Source organism: Labeo rohita, unplaced genomic scaffold (assembly GCF_022985175.1).
Source record: "Labeo rohita strain BAU-BD-2019 unplaced genomic scaffold, IGBB_LRoh.1.0 scaffold_506, whole genome shotgun sequence".
In the NCBI taxonomy this organism is placed as follows: Eukaryota; Metazoa; Chordata; class Actinopteri; order Cypriniformes; family Cyprinidae; genus Labeo; species Labeo rohita.
In genome coordinates this window covers 38,278-56,982 of record NW_026129427.1, presented here as the reverse complement: position 1 = coordinate 56,982, position 18,705 = coordinate 38,278, and the positions used below count along the sequence as shown (strand labels likewise).

Genomic DNA, 18,705 nt, shown 5'->3' with positions numbered 1-18,705 from the left:
AACCAATGAATAATAACTGTATATAAAAAAACAAATTCAATAAAAAATAATAATAAAAAAAAATTACAATAAATGAATAAAATTGTTAAAATCAAATAAACAATTTAAAAATGAATAATAATAATAACAAAAGAATAAAACAAACAAATACAGTTGTAGTTTGCAGCTGTCACTAATGAAGATCTGAATGTGTTTTTTTAAACTGCAGGACAGCAGGAAACATCTCATGTCAAAACTTTAATCACACCATGACCTGTGAATGTGGTAAACAATAAAAATAGTCTCTGAGTCAGTGATAGCATTAAACCACTCACAAGTGATAAATGGGTGTTAAATGCTATTAAATTTTCATTTTTTTCTCTCAAACACCCACTCAAAACCTTAGCAAACACACATATATCAACACATACTGACAGGATCAGTGATCTTACTCTTGTCCCGGAGCATCAGTATGAACCACATACTTTTGAATCTCCTGCATCTCCTCAAACTTAAACAGGAGAAGCAGCTCTTACCTGACAATGAAAGATGCATAGAGAGACAGAAGAGATTTAAAAGGAGTATAAAAGTGATCTGACCCAAAGATGTGTCTTACTAAACAGCACAACAGAAAGGTCATAAGTCGCTATTATTCAGGGCTCAATCTAGCAGTCATCTACAGTACTTCGACCATTATAGTGACACTATACTGTAGATAATCATCATGCTGGGATTCAAGAAACTAACAGACAAAACAACACTGCTTCTCATGTTTACATCTAATTCCAAATTTAATCTTTGTTGCTCAAAGGTACATTTAAAAACTGATAACTGTATGGCAATAATTTAACAGCAACTATTTATAGTCGTGCATCAACTAAAAAAAATTCTGAATAGATTTAACTTTATTTTGAATTCTTTAAAACGAACATTTTAAATTAAATTATTTGCAAAATAAAATATAAATGTATCTGACTTTCCAACAGCTTTAGCTATTTTCATACTCATGCACTTTGACTCTGTTTAACTAGTTCAACACACTCTTCAAGTGTTAACCACGTGGTGCTAAGTGCTAAGAGCTTGTCTTATTTAAAGTGATGAGAACAACCACTTTTAAACCATCTATATTATTATTAAAGGCAATACATCACACTTATTACACTTGACATTGGAAAAAGATAAATTTTGATTTTCAATTCTATTGTGGTGCAATTCAAAGTTCCCAAACCTAGAACATTTAAAACACCACTAAATGCACACACTGTGGTTTGCCTAACGTCAAGAAATGTGTTTGTGGTGCATTTCCAAGAAGCAGCATATTTTGACACCTCCCTTTACCAACCCTAATAAATGCATATCAGACACCGTTGATGCTTTCTGATCTCCAGATCAGACTCAACTTCAGCTCTTTTTATTTTACCCAGACTCAAGACCATCACAGGTAAATTTGCATCCTCTTCAAAGATATGATATTAAACAAATACAGATAATTTCTAGTGTACAGATTTTGTATTAATGCATATCTATTTTGTCAATGATTGAAATGGTTGTGTAAAGCAGATTAATTTTTAATTCATTTAATGATTTTGTAGCACTGAGCATAAATACAGGATTATGTTTTTTTAGTGGATCATATTGATCTTGTATTTAATGTGATTCTCTACACTATTGTGGACTGACTAAACACATCTTGTACTTTTTATACTTGTACTTGTTTCTAATGCAGGATGCGACTGATGGTTCTTCTCTTGCTCTTTGTCACTTTGATTCTCAGCGATGGATTGAGTAACAACAGCAACCATCACACTGAAATCAACCTTCTGTCAAAACAATCAACACCTTGTCAGAGATCTCTGAATAATGGTGCATTTAATACTTTTATAAGCAGACACATTCTCTTGCTTGATTTTGACACAACACAGCCGAACTATTGGCCATATTACCTATTCATAATGGGACTTTGTGGCAGAGCTAAGCAACAATCGTTCTTAAATAGAAGTGATACCTACAGTATTATGAGAATCTGCAATGGAGGAGGCATTAGAGGAAAAGACAACCTGTGCATCAGTAAAGAAAAGTTCTTAGTGTATGTTGTTCAAAGCAGTTTGAGAAATAAAGAATGTGCAGTTCAAGTTCAGTTTGAGCGCTCTTATGTTACCGTTGCTTGCGAAGCTATTGGAAAATTTTGTTTGCCTGTTCACTACGAAGGACAAGCAGACACGGCACCATCCCCGTCTGGTCAGATCTGCGAACTTTAGACAGGGCTTTCCGAAGAATCAAGTAGAATGCTAAAGAGATAATTCACTCAAAATATATATATATATATTTTAATAAAAGCATCTGCCAAAAGCATTAAAGTATTATCATTTCTCTTTTTGCAGAGTAATTTTGATTACTATGTATTGCAGGTACAGTCAGAAAGTAACTCTTTTTAGACACTTGAAATATCTGAATTTCCTTCTGTAAAGCTGTCTCAAATGCTGCATAATCTTAAAGATCCAAAAAAAAAAAAAATTCCCTGATGACAAGAAGTGCTTTTGGTGCATGTTCCTAGACACAAGGCATATTTTCACAGCTCCCTCTTTTCAAACCAATAAATATATACAATCCTAAAATTCAGGTATGATCCTGTTGTATTGTGTTTAGTCATCTAATTTTAATCTAGTGCAACTTGTCTGAAAGACTTCGCATCAAGATATTAAGCTTCTTTGAGAGTGTACCTTAGTTAGAATGAATTTAGTAATAGACAATGTATATTTTTTGACTTAATCAGAATACACATTATAGCCATTACAGTATATAAATAAACGTGATGTGACACTACAGAAAAAGTTGACAGCAATTGATGAATAATTATTGCATATGTTAAGGTAAGCATTTATCTGCTAAATACTTAATTTGTGCTTAGCTTTCTTATCATATTAAAGCTTGTTGTCATATTTTATTGTATAAATTCATGTTAAATGAGAAGTCCACTTCCAAAACAAAAAATTACAGATAATGTACTCACCCCTTTGTCATGATGTTCATGTCTGTCTTTCTTCAGTTGCGAAGAAATTTATGTTTTTTAAGGAAATCATTTCAGGATTTTTCTCCATATAATGGACTGATATGGTGCCCCAATTTTGAACTTCCAAAATACAGTTTAAATGTGGCTTCAAACGATCCCAAATGCGGTTGTAAACGACCCCAGCTGAGAAAAAAAGGGTCTTATCTAGCGAAACAATTGGTTAGTTTCATTTTTTATAAAAAACTAAATATGTTTTAATGTCAAACACTCATCTTGTCTTTCTCTCCCTGAACTCTGTGTATTCTGGTTCAAGACAGTTAGGGTATGTCAAAAAACTCCAATCGTATTTTTTCCCTCAACTTCAAAAATTATTTCAAAATCATCCTACATCACTGCAGAAGTACCGACCCAGTCTTTGCAAAGTAAACATGCAAAGAAGATCAAACACCCTTAACAGAAAAGGTAAAACAGCGATATAGGATGATTTTGAAGTTGAGGGAGAACATGAGATGGGAGTTTTTCAACATACCCTAACTGACATGAACCAGAACAAAAACAGAGTTCAGGCAGAGCAAGACAAGATGAGTGTTTGAAATTAAAATGTATATAAATTGTATTATTATGAAAATAACCGATCACTTCACTAGATAAGAATCTTTCTTCCTCAGCTGAGATTGTTTACAACTGCATTTAAACTGCATTTTGGAAGTTCAAACTCTGGGCACCATAGAAGTCCACGATATGGAGAAAAATGGCGAAATGTTTTCCTTACAGAACATCATTTCTTTACAACTGAAGAAAGAAAGACATCAGAACTCAAATGAAATACTTTGACAGTAATAATGTTTTTACAGAACTAACACAGCATAAACAATAGTTTTTTGAACTTTTGAATAGTTTAAGGCAGTGGTTCTTAAAGTTTTTATAACAAATACCACTACAGAAAATATTTGGCTCAAGTACCACCATAATGACCAACATTAAAATACAGTAACATACAGTAGAAGGCCTAACAATTCAGCTACAGCTCTGCACAGTTCAAAAGCAAGGCAGTTTCTTGATAAGAATATTTATTGTTGTCAGTCACTTTATTGTAAATACATAGTTTAAACATTAACACTGCACAGTGCTTACACACAGGTAAATAAACTCAAGTAAAGATTAAATTAAATTAAATTGTATTGTTAACATTAATTTGTATTTAATTTAGTTATTCCTCTCCGTACCACTAGAGAGAGCCTGAGTACCACCAGTGGTACCGGTAGCACACTTTGAGAACCACTAGTTTTAGGCAATTTACAGTTAAATACATTTTTTTTCTTTTTCTTTTTTAATCATTATCCATGTTTTTAATTGGACATCTTCTGGTGTTGTTTTATTTATTTATTTATTTTTAAAGTGCAGATATGAGGTCAAATGGAAAGGTTTCCAGAAACAGCAACACCTTTTGTGCAAATGACTCTCTTAAGGAGTTTGTTTTAAATAGTTTTATAATTAGAGGGTCTCTTTCTGGCCCTCGAAAAGGAAAATTATTTAATAATCAGGGTTCCCGTGGGTCCTTAAAAAGTTTTAAAAAGTCTTTCATTTAGTTGTATCACATTTAAGGTGATTCAAAAGTCTAGAAAACTCTTAATTATGATTAAGAGGTCTTAATTTTTAGACACAGGAAACCTAGAATTGCCATACAGCTTAGTGTGACGATTAAACTTCAGAAGGCAATGATTCCGTTAAATAAACATGAGCGCTGCACGTTCAAAGTCCTGAGCTGCGTCGTGTGCTGCCATTACCGGAGAAATGCGTGTCTGCAAAATGCGCCATCTGCTGGCAGTGATTGAATGTGCAATTTCAGTAAGACTGTTGTTTTGAGTAGGGTATTCTTACAATACAGGAGGCTGTAGTTTCAGGACCGCATTTCTAGGACCCTGTAGTTTTTTTTATTATTTTATTTTATTTTATTTTGTTTATTTTTTTTATTTTTAAGGAAATACTGTATGTAGTTGTTTAAATGTATACACTTAATTATTGTCCTAACCAACTCTTAACCCTAAACTTACCCCTGGGTAACCCTCTTGAATGCAGGTAACCCTTAATTTATTTCAATCTATTCTAGACTTCAATTCACTAGCCACAGCGCTTCATGTCTGATGTGTGACCCACTTAATAAAGTGCAGTAAACAGTAAAACAATTGTCGTACAAATTAGTGTCTTTAGTAGTACTTTTATAAATGTAAAATAATTTGGAATGGATTAAAAAAAAAAAGGAATGGAAATGGAAAGAAAAAAATGAATAGTTTTCATGGATCTAGTCTTTGCATCTGTTTGATGTTTCTTTGTTGGAATGGAATTGCTAGATGGCACTGTCCCAAATAATAGGGTCCTAGAAATGTCCTAGAACTGCAGCCTCTGGTATTGCAGGAGCATAGTATTGGGGTTGTTTTTATTCAGACCAAAACGAAAAGCAACCCACGTTTTATCCTACAAACATGCAGAGCTGTAAATGTGAACTGGTGGATCATTAGGAAAAAAAATCATCATAAAAATCTAAACACTAACATGTATTTTTATGTTTTTTTATTAATATAATAATTTATTGATAATAATTGTTTAATATAAGTAATATTTTTGACTATTTTCTTAAACATTGATACTTTAAATAAATGTGAAGTGTATCATTTTATAAAACTTTTTGCTTTTGTGAAATATCTGAACTGTAAATGAGTTTTTACAGTAGTTTACAGTCATTTTACAGTTTAATATTTAACCATAGACATTGCCCTACCCTGCTCATATGATATTTATTTTATTTGTGCAGGTCTTAAAAAGAGTCTTAAAACAACTTAAATTTGAGTTTAAAAATCCTGCAGCAACCCTGAATAATGCAATAAGGTTCTTCTACATTATAAATTCACTGCACACTGGCCTTAATTGATCTAAACCCAAATACTGAGAAGGTGTCAGGCAAAAGATGTACTTACAAAGCCAAATGTGCTGATGTGGCTCTTGAAAGAGCCTTTGGGGGTGTATGTAGCTGCACAAAGTGAGAAAAAGAAGAAACAAGGCAATATTAGCAAATATATCTGTACAAATTAAAATGTATTCAATTTTGACTGATCATTATTGACTAATCAGTAAACATGGCAAATCAAAAATGCAGCATGCTGATTGATCACTTACCAAAAGCAGAGACATCAACGCTGAAAACAGAAAAAAAAAAAAATCAATTGTTTTCACGGCATACAATGCACTGATGAGATGACAAGAATGCAGAGAGCAGTGTCATGCATCTGATGAGCTAAGTTATGGCCTCTAGATCTTTATTGCTTGCTTAATGTTATTATTAATATTAAAAAATTAGGAATGGTTGATAAAGTGGTTGATAGCACAAAAAAAGACGGAAAACCTGTTTGTATGAAAAGTAATTGTGGTACATTTACTGGAAACAACAGTCCATCAATTTTTGACAATTTATTGAGTTATTGCCCTGAAAAAAAACGAGCCGTTGACACTTGTCAATAAAACGGTTAAGTAAAAAGACCTTTACATCAGGAAAAGTGGCAGTACTGTGGATGTCCACTCAGAAGTGAGTCGGGCTATGCGCGCGATGGGCACAGGCCCCAGCTTATGCTCGCCGCCTGGTTTGGCACGTGAGTAAGATTTGTGACAGAAATGGTAAACTTTGTATGTTTTAAAAATTGTGTACATTTATATAATGATACGTTGTGTTATATGACTAATAATTAAGTTATATTAGGAAAAGATACAATGCTGTGACGGTTTCCTGTATTAACTTAGTGTGTATTATTAGCAGTATAGTAGTATAATATTTAGTAACATTAACATGATCACTCTGAAACGAAAGCCTTTATCTCAGTCGGATTTATCTCATTAGCCCAAATAACGTCACACAGACATAACAGCATTTAATGGCAACTAACGTTATAACGGCGTTTAATGGTGTACGGCACAGACTGTAGGTTGGTAGCACAATAAAATACGAAAAAAAAAAAAACAGTTTGTGAGGAAAGGAAATGTGGTACATTTATGGAAACGACAGTCAGTCAATTTTGTGACAATTTATTTAGTTATTACCGTGAGAAAAACGAGCCATTCCCCTCAGTCTGTGTCCTTTTAATGTTGTAATTCGATTATTTACGGTCCTAATATTTTTAAATAGTATTTTCTTTTGTTGTGGGCTTATATTTTAAAAATAATTTACACGTAAATAAAACAGTTAAGTAAAAAAGACATTTTTACCTCAGAAAAAGTGGTAGTAACTGGTGTCCTCTCAAAAGTGAGTCGGGCTATGTGCGCGGTGGGCACAGACCCCAGCTGTCATGAATCTGGTCGGTGTCCCGTTGTCCACTCACCGCCAGATGTCACTCTCGCTCCACCTACTCACTCTGACTGTTACTTTGCATCTCGGACTGCATCTCCCATCCTCCACCGCTCTGATTGCGTCAGCCCCCGTGACCAATCAGGCATCCTATAAAACCCCGGTCCTCCTCAGTTGCACTTCATGGATTGTTGTTTCGCTGAATCGTCGTATTGTGTTATTGTATTCCTGTTTTCCTAGTGAGTTCCAAGTTCCTGGTTTCTGATCTCCTGCCTGGTTTTCTCGTTTACGTCTGTCTAGCCGCCTGCCTTGTGATTTATCGCTCGTGTTTATCGGATTATTCTCTTGGATCGCCTGTTACATCCCTGTCTGCTCCTGTCTCGACCCTGCCTGCTCACCCTGTACCTGTTTGTTATACTAATAAAGCTCGCATATGGATCCGCTCGCCTCTCGTCAATCACTCCCCGTTACAGAACAATCCATCACAACAGGATCCAGCAGCTTCACCCCCGGACATTCAGATACAGACACTGACAGGATTCTATGCCGGATAAAGCAAGGACAACGTACACTTGATCAATACATCCGTGAGTTTCTTTCAATTGCCAACCATTACACTCTCCCGGACTGTATAAAAATTGAGATTTTTTGTGACGGCGTGAACCAGCCCCTCCGTGCGCGACTGAGACGCGAGGGCCCGTGCTCGTCGCTGGAGGCGTTTATGAACTTTGCATTATTGTGTGTGGGCTCGCCATGTACTGTGGAGGTCACGAAGGAGGAACGCGACAACGCGGACATGGCAGCCGCGCATCACACGCGCAGATTGGTGGTAATGCCGGATCACAACGCCACAAACAAGTTTTCCACCTGGATCGCTCGTGAAATGGCGGCCGTGGCGGAGCGCGCTCGAGCTACGGCGACGACAGCGGTGCCCGTTCACAAAATGGCGGCCGCGCCAGTGCGCGCTCACAAGATGCCGGCGACGGCAGAGCCCGTTCACAAAATGGTGGCGATCACAGAGCTCCGTCACGTCACAGCTGCCATACAAGAGCCATTCAAAGGTACAGTGACATTTCCTGAGTCAAGTCAAGTTTCCAAGTCAAGTCAAGCTGCAGCTGCATTTCCTGAGTCAAGTAAAGTTCCCAAGTCAAGTCAAGTTGCAGCTGTGTTTCCTGAGTCAAGTCAAGTTTCCAAGTCAAGTCAAGTCAAGCTGCATTTCCTGAGTCAAGTAAAGTTCCCAAGTCAAGTCAAGTTGCAGCTGTGTTTCCTGAGTCTTGTCAAGTTCCCACGTCAAGTCAAATTGCAGCTGTGCTTCCTGTGTCAAGTCAAGTCAGAGCTATTGCCCCTGTCTCAAGTCAGATTACAGCCATCTTTCCTGAGCCACTGCCCAAGATGGCTGCCACGCCAGAGCCACTGCACAAGATGGCCGCCGTCTCCAAGCAACAGCACAAGATGGCCGCCGTCTCCTGGCCACTCCACAATTTGGCCGCCATCCGGACGCCACCTGTGGTCATGATGGCCCACGTGCTGGACACTCCTCTAGTGACGGTATGAGCAGCTAAAATGGCGCTCCTTAATGCCACGGCGGCTACCCCAGAGTCCGGTGAAGACACAGAGTCAAGCCAGGTCACAGCTGTGCCCCACGAGTCAAGCCATGTTGTTCCTGAGTCAAGTCACGTTACAGCTGTTGTTCCTGAGTCAAGCCATGTTGTTCAGGAGCCAAGTCCCGTTACAACGGATCTCCATGAGCCAAGCCAAGCTGCTGCTGTTTTTCCAGAGCCAAGTCAAGCTTCAGCCACTGCTCCAGAGTCAAGTCAGGCTACAGCTGTAGCCTCCAAGTCCAGTCAAGCTTCCAAGTCCAGTCAGGCTTCCAAGTCCAGTCAGGCTTCCAAGTCCAGTCAAGCTTCCAAGTCCAGTCAAGCTGCCAAGTCCAGTCAAGCTTCCAAGTCCAGCGATGCCAAGGCTGTTGTCCCTGAGTCAAGTCATGTTGTTCCTGAGTCAAATCATGTTACAGCGGATTTCCATGAACCAAGCCCTGTTACAGCTGGTCGTCACAAACCGAGTCAAGTTACGGCTGATCTTCATGAGCCAAGTCAATTCACTACTGATCTTCACGAAGCAGGTCAGTTGGTCACCACGAACCAAGTCACATCCTGCCCGACGGCTCAGAGCCCCATCACGCCTCGTCTGACCGCCCAGAGTCAAGTCACGCCTCGTCAGACCGCTCAGAGTCAAGTCACGCCTCGTCTGACCGCTCAGAGTCAAGTCACGCCTCGTCTGACCACTCAGAGTCAAGTCACGCCTCGTCTGACCGCTCAGAGTCAAGTCACGCCTCGTCTGACCCTCCAAAGCCCCGTCACATCTCGTCTATCTGTCTAGAGCCTCACCATGTCTCGTCTGACCACTCAGAGTCAAGCCACGTCCCGCCTGACCGCTCTGAGTCAAGCCACGTCCCGCCTGACGGCCCAGAGCCTCTCCATGTTTCATCAGACCTCCCAGTGCCTCGTCATGTCTTGTCTATTCGTCCAGAGCCAAGTCACGTCTCGTCTGACCTTCCAGAGCCATGCCATGCCTCGTCTGATATCCCACGATCACGGCCTATCATGATAGCCAGTGTACTGGACCCACCACAACCTCCCGCTGCTGCTCTTCCTTTAATGGCGGTTGCCATCTGGTGTGTGTGGGCTGCACACTGTGCCCCTGAGGTCACGTCTGTTCACAAGTCAGCTCCTGAGGTCACGTCTGTTCACAAATCAACCCCTGAGGCCACGTCTGTTCACCAGTCTGCTCCAGAGTCCCTCTCTGATCTCAAGCCTGCTGCAGAGCTTTCGTCTGGTCTCCAGCCTGCTCCAAAGCTCCCCTCTGATCACAAGCCTGCTTCAGAGGTCCCGTCTGGTCTCAAGTTTGCTCCAGAGGCCTTCCCCATCGGAGAAGCTGCGCCAATGCCTCCAGAGGTGTCGGCGCCTGCAGTAGAACCTCTTATGGAGGGGGCCTTAACCGCTAAACTCTCTGCTTCTCCCTTTTTTCTGTCTGCATCCTCTGTCACTGTTCTCCCCAGGTCCCAGTCTATGACGCAGCCTGCTGTTCCGCCCCGGAGGGCTGCTGCGCCTCCTGTTCCGCCCAGGAGGGCTGTGGCACCTCCTGCTCCGCCCACATGGACCTGGTCCTCCAGCCCTTGCCCTGTCTCGCTCCCACCCCACCGCTCCTCTGGACTGTTATTCTGTTGGAGCGTCTGGAAGCCGCTCCTTGGGGGGGGGGGGGCTATGTCACGAATCTGGTCGATGACCTACGGACTGCTTACCACCAGATGTCACTCTCATCTTTCCACTTCACTCTGACTGTTACGTTGCACTTCGGACTGCATCTCCCATCCTCCTACGCACTGATTGCGTCAGCCCCCGTGACCAATCAGACATTGTTGTGATTGTATTGTGGTATTCCTAGTTCCTGTTCCAAGTTCCTAGTTCCTGTTTTTTTCATCTCCCGCCTGGTTTTCTCGTTTACGTCTGTCTAGCTGCCTGCCTTGTGATTTATCGCTCTTGTTTATTGGATCATTCTCTACGATTGCCTGTTATATTCCTGTCTGCTCCTGTCTCGACCCTGCCTGTATGACCATGTCTTTGTCACGTCCTACAAATAAAAGCTCGTGCATGGATCCGCTCGCCTCTCGCCTCTCACTCACTGTTACATAAGTCATTTTCAAAAAACACAACATATTTTCTAGAGGTGCAATGCTATGTGTATTCGTATCGAACGGTTTACGGTTTAAACTGGAAGTGATCATCTGTATGCCCTACTCCTTTCAAAAGGCAGAGCTCTTGGAGTTTAGACTTTGGAGTGAGCAGGGCACGTTTGTGCCATTATGTAGACGTTTGAAATGCACTTGGCAAAGGGAGCGACATAATTTCCTCATTATCTTCAGCTGGCATGTTCATGTGACAACACAGCATGATGTCCGTCAGCAGTTGTCACTGTTTTAATGGCATAACTTAAGCATAGAGCATAACTGCTGCAAATAAACATACATTTTATATTTTAAAAAGTTTTACACATATTCGATTTTATGTATTATATAACATATTTTAAAACCTTTTTAAAATATAAAATGTATGTTTATTTGCAACAGTTACGCTTTACAAGTATATATAACTGCAAACCAGAAATCTCCAAAAATGGGCAGAACCTCCAAAATGGGGCAGGGTCTCATCACGCAAAGACTTTCCCTATTAGCTCTGGGTTTCAGCCTATTGTTATTGACTTACATTTCAAAATAACTACAAATTGTTTGTAGTTCATCGCAAATAAAATAAGCTATGCTATATAAATAAATACGCTCAGTGAGAGCAGAGCCCCAAAGCTCGTGGCCAGTGGTTAATGATATAAATGGGAATCACCCACAAAATCTCCTGCGAACCGCGAACCAATAAAATCTTTAAAATCAGCTGTGGGGCGGAGTTTGCACTGAAGTTGATTGAGGGGAAAAATTGCACTTGCGTGTCATGTGCCTGTCTGTCAAAGGGAGGAAGCCAAACCCTATTTTGAAGATCTCCAGGCTGCAGTTATATACCCTTCATGCTTTAAGCTTAAGTGCCCTGCTCACTCCAATTCTAAACTCTCTCAAAGGGAGTAGGGCATAAGGATAATTATTTACAGTTACAGGAATTTACCCTGTGAACCATTCGGTACGAATACAAGTATCGGTGCACCCCTAATACATTGCCCTTGGGATGCCATCTCAAAGAGGCACAAAATCACTCTCACAAAACTTTTCCTGGACTGTTCCCAGCTGGTGGAACGACCTGCCTATCTCATTTCAACCAGCTTTAGCCATTAAAAAAAAAAAAAAAAAAAACGTCTAAAGACAAACCTTTTGTCAGAACTGGACCAATTCATACTAGCACTTTCTTCTAGAGGTCGACCAATATTGGATTTTACCGATACCGATAACTAGGTTGGACCACACTGGCCGATACCGATTAATCGACCGATAGTTTTTAAAATGGCTACTGAATGGAAAATAATTAGTGCTCTACTATTTAAAAGTAGCCTACTGTATATATACTTTGTAAATGAATAAAAATATTAATATTAATTATATATTGATCATTACAGTTAGTTTATTGTTATATCAATATATTCTGAAATTAACACACTCTAACAAGGAACAATACTTAAGTTCTACAGCTTTTATCTATCTTAATGTTACAAATGGACTCATATTGTAAAATGTTCCATTACATCAACAATCAGGCTAAAGGTGGCCGTCTTTAAATATCTACACAAAGGCCACAGTATTGAAATTACATACATATGGATATTGTGTACTTTCTCAATTTAACTGCTTCTATTCTAGAACATCTGTGGTTATCTAATCAAAATATTAAAATATGTCAGTCACACAATGGGCAAAAGTGCAGCGCCACGTCTAGAAGATCCAGTATCACACACACTAGACGCGTCGCGTTCAATTCAAGCGGTGGTCTACAAGACTTTATTTGATCACCAAATGGGCAAAAGTATACTGCTGTCCTTTCTTCACTAATGCATCATCTAGTCAACAAATTCATTGCTTAGTAATGACATGAAAACATGCACTGCAGTATACTGTACACACCATTTCGTTGTCAATATTTTAAATCCGTCTTTGAAGTGTCCCACTCTGTGCAGCGCGCAGTGTCACGTGTCTAAACAAATGGCACGTGCTGTCAGTGATTTTTGCCACTAGAGGCCACTCTCGTGCTGTATAACAAAGACTATAGGGACTTTGCTGTATAATGACGACCTTCTCAGCCGCTCCAGTAACGGACCCAACCTGGAAAAAACTATCGGCATGGATTTTTGCCGATAACCGATAGTTCCGCCAGTCAACTATCGGTGCTTAGTTTGCTTAGGCTTGAGTTTCACTTGAAAAACGACTGCATGACATTGCAGAAGACTTACAGCCAGAGCCAACTCCAGCTTACAAAGCTGACGCATATTCCACCACCAATGACAATTACTCAAGAATCTCTCAGACAGATGAGCATTTATAATCTGTTTGCACAGATGATGTTGGAGGATTGACTGAAACACAAAATGTTTCAGAGCCTGACTCTGAATCTGAATCAGAGGTTGCAGATGAGCCAGTCAGCCTGGTTGAAAGCAACTGGTCTATACAGTTTGGTGTTTCTTTAGTTGCCCTCACAGCTCTCCTTAGTTTGTTGAGAGTGTACCACCCAGAACTCCCAAAAGATGCTTGAACCATCCTTAAAACTCTGCTTTCTTAAGTGTGTGTTTGTGTGTTTGTGTGTGTGAGAGAGAGAGAAAGAGAGAGTGTGTATTTTTCTTACAGGTTATCTTAAGGGTTTAATTTTTTTATATTTAAACAAGAAACTTAAAATGTGGCATGCAGTTGCTTCAAACAATGGTATAAAGCTATTTAAAACATCATGCAATGTTAATTGTAATATATTATAATTATAATCATAATTAATAATCTCAATTACAATTTCAAGGGAATAATCGACAATTATGATTTTTGTCATAATCACAGCCCTATAAGGTCTCATATCGAAGTTAGAAATTCAAGTATTGTGATAGGGTGCCACAAATTAGTTACGATTTCCAATGGGTCTAAAAAAAGTTTGGGAAACACTGGTCTAATACAATGTCTTTGGGCCAAAAGCAACTGCATAAACATTTGATCCAAAAACGAAAACATCAACAAAAACACTGATCATTTTTACCCCTCCATGTTTACAAAGACAACACCGGGAGGCGCAGCCATTAAGAGGTATTTTCCAGTTAATGATTTTGCAGAATACCCATATTTTGGAATTGATTTATGAATGGTGCCTTACCAGTAAAAAGACAGAACATTGTTTCCTGTATGTAGACGGACACGTTAGCGTACACTTAACCAGAGGTGAAAACCTAAAAACAAACAAACAAAAAAGGATGCCATTAAAAAGATACTGTATATGCTGTTTGTACATTCATTTGAAGATTGAATACGAAATTATTATATAAATATAAAATATAAAAGTTAAAATACTACAAAAATACTACAAAGTTGAATCTGGACACAGAGGAACACAACTGAGGTTGTCTGTTATAAAGAGACATAATCACTGAAACAGAGCTTCACATTTGTAATACTGAAATATCTGCTAAATGTGTTACCTATTTTTGTCAACATGGCAACCATGTGATCGTGCTCTCTCTCCACTTTAGATAAAAGCGCTGCTTTCTGAAAACACCATAAACTCCCAGTTTAGTGATCTACACTTCATAATCTGTTCTCAGAAATGTGTCATTGATCAAGTGTTTTATGAGAGAGAGACTATGTATGTATGAATTACTTCCATTTTGCTGTGTTTATCATTTATCAGTGCAGATGTGACTTTAATTGATTCAAATAACAGTGATGATACAAACTCCTTGCAGAGAAAGATAATGCAGCTCTTCAGCAGTTAAAATATTTTATTGGTACAATTTGTGGGTCAGTGCTGAAGTTTCAGTGTGTGTGTGAACTGCAGTGAGGACAGTGCATGAGTTTACAACACTTCTCTTTTTTTTTTTTTTTTTTAAAGTAGAGATTGTGTTATTATTTGACCAGCAATGTGAAGATGATTTTATGAATATATGAGCTCAACTGTCTGTAGTTATTAATGATCTACAGTTTTCAGTGTGTAATAAACAGCTGTTTCACTCAATTCTGCTGAACCACACCATGTACCCTAGCAACCACATAGCAACAGCCTAGCAACTACCCAGGACGTATTATCAACCACACAGCAAGTAACTTAGCAACCATATAGCAACAGCCTAGCAAGCACCTTAGCAACTACGTAGAAACACTCTAGAAACCACCCAGAACATTCTAGACACTGCATAGTAACACCCCAGAAACCACATTGAGTGTCTTAGCAACTGCATAGCAACCACCCAAGTATCTTGGCAACTACATGAAAACTCCCTAGCAACCACCCTGAGTACACTGGCAACTGCATAGCAACAGTTTGTTGACTGTCTGAATGTGTGTGTGTGTGTTTTCTAGTGTGGATCATGGAGGAGAATCCAGGATTACAGCAGGACTGAAGAAATGTACGTCTACACACATACACACACACACACACACACACACACACACAGCTGTAGTGATTGTTGTTGTGTTATAAATGTGTCTGTTCTTGTGTTCAGATGCCTGTTTTCTCACACTGGATCCAAACACAGCAAACAAACGACTCATTCTATCTGAGGAGAACAGAAACGTGACAAATGTGGACAATAATCAGTCGTATCCTGATCATCCAGACAGATTTGATTATTGGTGTCAGGTGTTGTGTAGAGAGAGTGTGTGTGGACGCTGTTACTGGGAGATTGAGTGGAGTCGACGTGTGGAGATATCAGTGTCATATAAGAGCATCAGCAGGAAGGGACGGGGTGTTGAGTGTGTGTTTGGATTTAATGATCAGTCCTGGAGTTTGATCTGCTCTCACTCCAGATACTCATTCACACACAATAAAAGAAAGAATGATCTCCATGTGAAGCCCATCATCAGTAGTGTAGGAGTGTCTGATAATATCTATAGAGTAGGAGTGTATGTGGATGTGAGTGCAGGAACTCTGTCCTTCTACAGCGTCTCTGACACAATGAGTCTCATCCACACAGAACAGACCACATTCACTCAGCCGCTCTATCATGGGTTTTATCTTAATAATGGATCATCAGTGAAACTGTGTTGATGAATCAGAATAGACTGATGAGAGATTGTACCCATAATGCTTTGAGCTGATGATGAATCAGTAACAGTGAGATGTTATTGAGTCTCTTCATGACATTAATACTGCAGTTCAACTTCAAATAACAGAATAAATGTGTCAGAAATCACCATATAGACAGAAACATCAGTGTGTGTATTTGTGATGTTATTGTTGTGTCTCATCAATCATTTGTTTTAGTGTCAAAATGTAAAAATGTCACAATCATGATTGAAGAACGTAATTAATTTCTCTATAAATTATTATAAAATATGACAATCACAGAATTTAATAAAATATATTATTGTAACGACAGTAAAGCTGTAATAAATTATTATAAGATTCTTTTAATAAGTGAAAGAAACCGTTTTAATCACAGTATATTTACAGGCAAAAATATTTTTTTTATTTACTGTTTTTAATTACTTTTTGTATATTGAATTGATATGAACAAGTATTATATTATAGATATAATGCAAACATTACTTCAGCTGACATATTTGTATCAACACTTTTTATTAATTTATATTATTTTATATTAAATTATTGCAATTATAACAAATCAATAAAAATATGTTATGATTATAAAAATACGCCTGTGCTCTTAAATAAATCGTATGTATGCATGTGTGTAATCATGCATTTATTAAAATTTAAAAAAATAAAAAAAACTATGAATATTACAGTAATCATATACATAAAAAGTCAGCATTTTAATAATAAAATAAAATAATTTTGTCTATTTTTATAATGTAAATGATAATAAATATAATAAAAAAGTAATAAAATAATAATAAAAAACAGTAATTATGACAAAATTATCAATAATATTAATTATAATTCGATTATTCAAATTACAAAAACAAAACTTAAAATAAAGCTGTTGTAATTGCAATAATAATATTGTAATAATAAGTAAAAACTCAATATTCATTAATAATAATTTTACATATTATTATTATTATTACATTATTAAATACTGCCTTTTTATTTTACAGAACCGTTGGATTATTGCATTTGTATCAGCTCATTTTTTTCTCATTTGCTAAATTGATTAAAATAAAAAAATAAATGCTTAGTTATTATTATTATTTATTATTATTATTATTATTATTATTATTAATAACACATATTATTATTAAATACCAACATTTTATTTTACAGTGCAATATGTAACCATAATTTAAGAGTTTTTGTTTATTTGCATAATTAGTATATTTACAATAAAGTAGAAATAATATTTTATGTAGTATTACTATAAATTGCAACAATAACAATACTACTACTACTACTAATAATAATAATTGATGTTGATGTACATATTGCAATTACAAAATCATTTTATCTTTTATTAATAAAATATAATAATAATAATAATGCTAAATATATTTATTTGTATTTTTGCTTAATATTATAACAGTTATAATGAATAATAATTATAATAATAACAGTTAAAATATGAATGTACATATTGCAATTCCAACATAATTTGTTATTTTTTGATAATAAAATAAAATTAACAACAACAATAATAAATAATAATAAATAAAAAACATCCATCATATTTAATATTTTCTTATTATAGCATTTAATTGTATTTTTCCTTAATATGATAAGAAAATAAATAAATTAATAATAATAATAGTAATAATAATTGATATTGATGTACAATTACAACCTAATTTGTTATATTTTATTTTTGAAATAAAATTAATATTTATTAAATTATATATCAATAAATACTGACTTATTAAAAAATATTCAATATTGCAAAAAGATTTTTTATTGATTTGTTACATTTTTGTAATTTAAATAAGAAACTCTAATAAATATATTTTTAACTGACATTTTTGTTATGATTATTTAAATTATATGCTAATTATTAAATCTTATATTTGTTATCATTTAAATTAATAATAGCTGCCGCGATTTAGCTCAAAGGGAAATGTATATAAATAATTACTTCCCATGTGAAAGTGAAGAAAAACCAAAAGCTGAGAGGGACCCAGCTGAAGTCCTGTGATCTTTGGGGAATGGAAAGACAAGGCCGCAAGGCCTGGCGCATGCTTAGGGAAGTCCTGAAGAGTTCTAGCTCATCTTCTTAGGTTCTCCAAGAACCACTGACTGGCTGAGGCGAGTTATGAAGATGAATTCCAGGGTTGAGTGGAACTGTCTGGCTCTTTGTGGTTGAGAGCCACAGCTCTGTATGTTGGGCCTGTCAGGCCCGCCGGGCATGCCCTGTGCCGGCTCAGGCTCCCCGTGGGTTCCTCCACACGGGCAGCAATGGGAAGATGTTGCAGACGAAGAAGACAGAGGAGAGAGTGCACAGGAAGAACCAGGGAGGCGGTCAACTGTTTGCCTTAAAGCTCTCTGGAGGCTGTGCCTCCAGGAGGTCCGCGAACCAATGGTAACTTTCACCTTTGGAGGGAAAGTTTACAACTCTTTGTCTGTGAGCATGGTATTTTGCATATGTAATTCGATTGGGTGTTGATGCAAAACTACTAAGGTTTCTTAAAACACTAATATGTTGCATAGGTATCAACATCTAATTTACACCATCGTTTAGATCAGTGTTTCTTAAAGTGTGGGGTGCGCCCCTCTGGTGGGGAACAGAGACGTGACAAGTGGGGCGCGAAATACAG

At 37.6% G+C, this 18,705-nt stretch overlaps 1 long non-coding RNA gene across 1 annotated transcript; it reads left to right on the top strand.

Annotated features, from left to right (window-relative positions):
* Positions 1–1,361: 1,361 nt before the first annotated feature.
* Positions 1,362–16,296, top strand: LOC127160961 (uncharacterized). The gene is made up of 4 exons (XR_007826900.1): positions 1,362–1,420; positions 1,706–1,842; positions 15,361–15,407; positions 15,504–16,296. It is a non-coding gene; the product is annotated as an uncharacterized LOC127160961 (long non-coding RNA).
* The last annotated feature ends 2,409 nt before the right edge of the window (positions 16,297–18,705 follow it).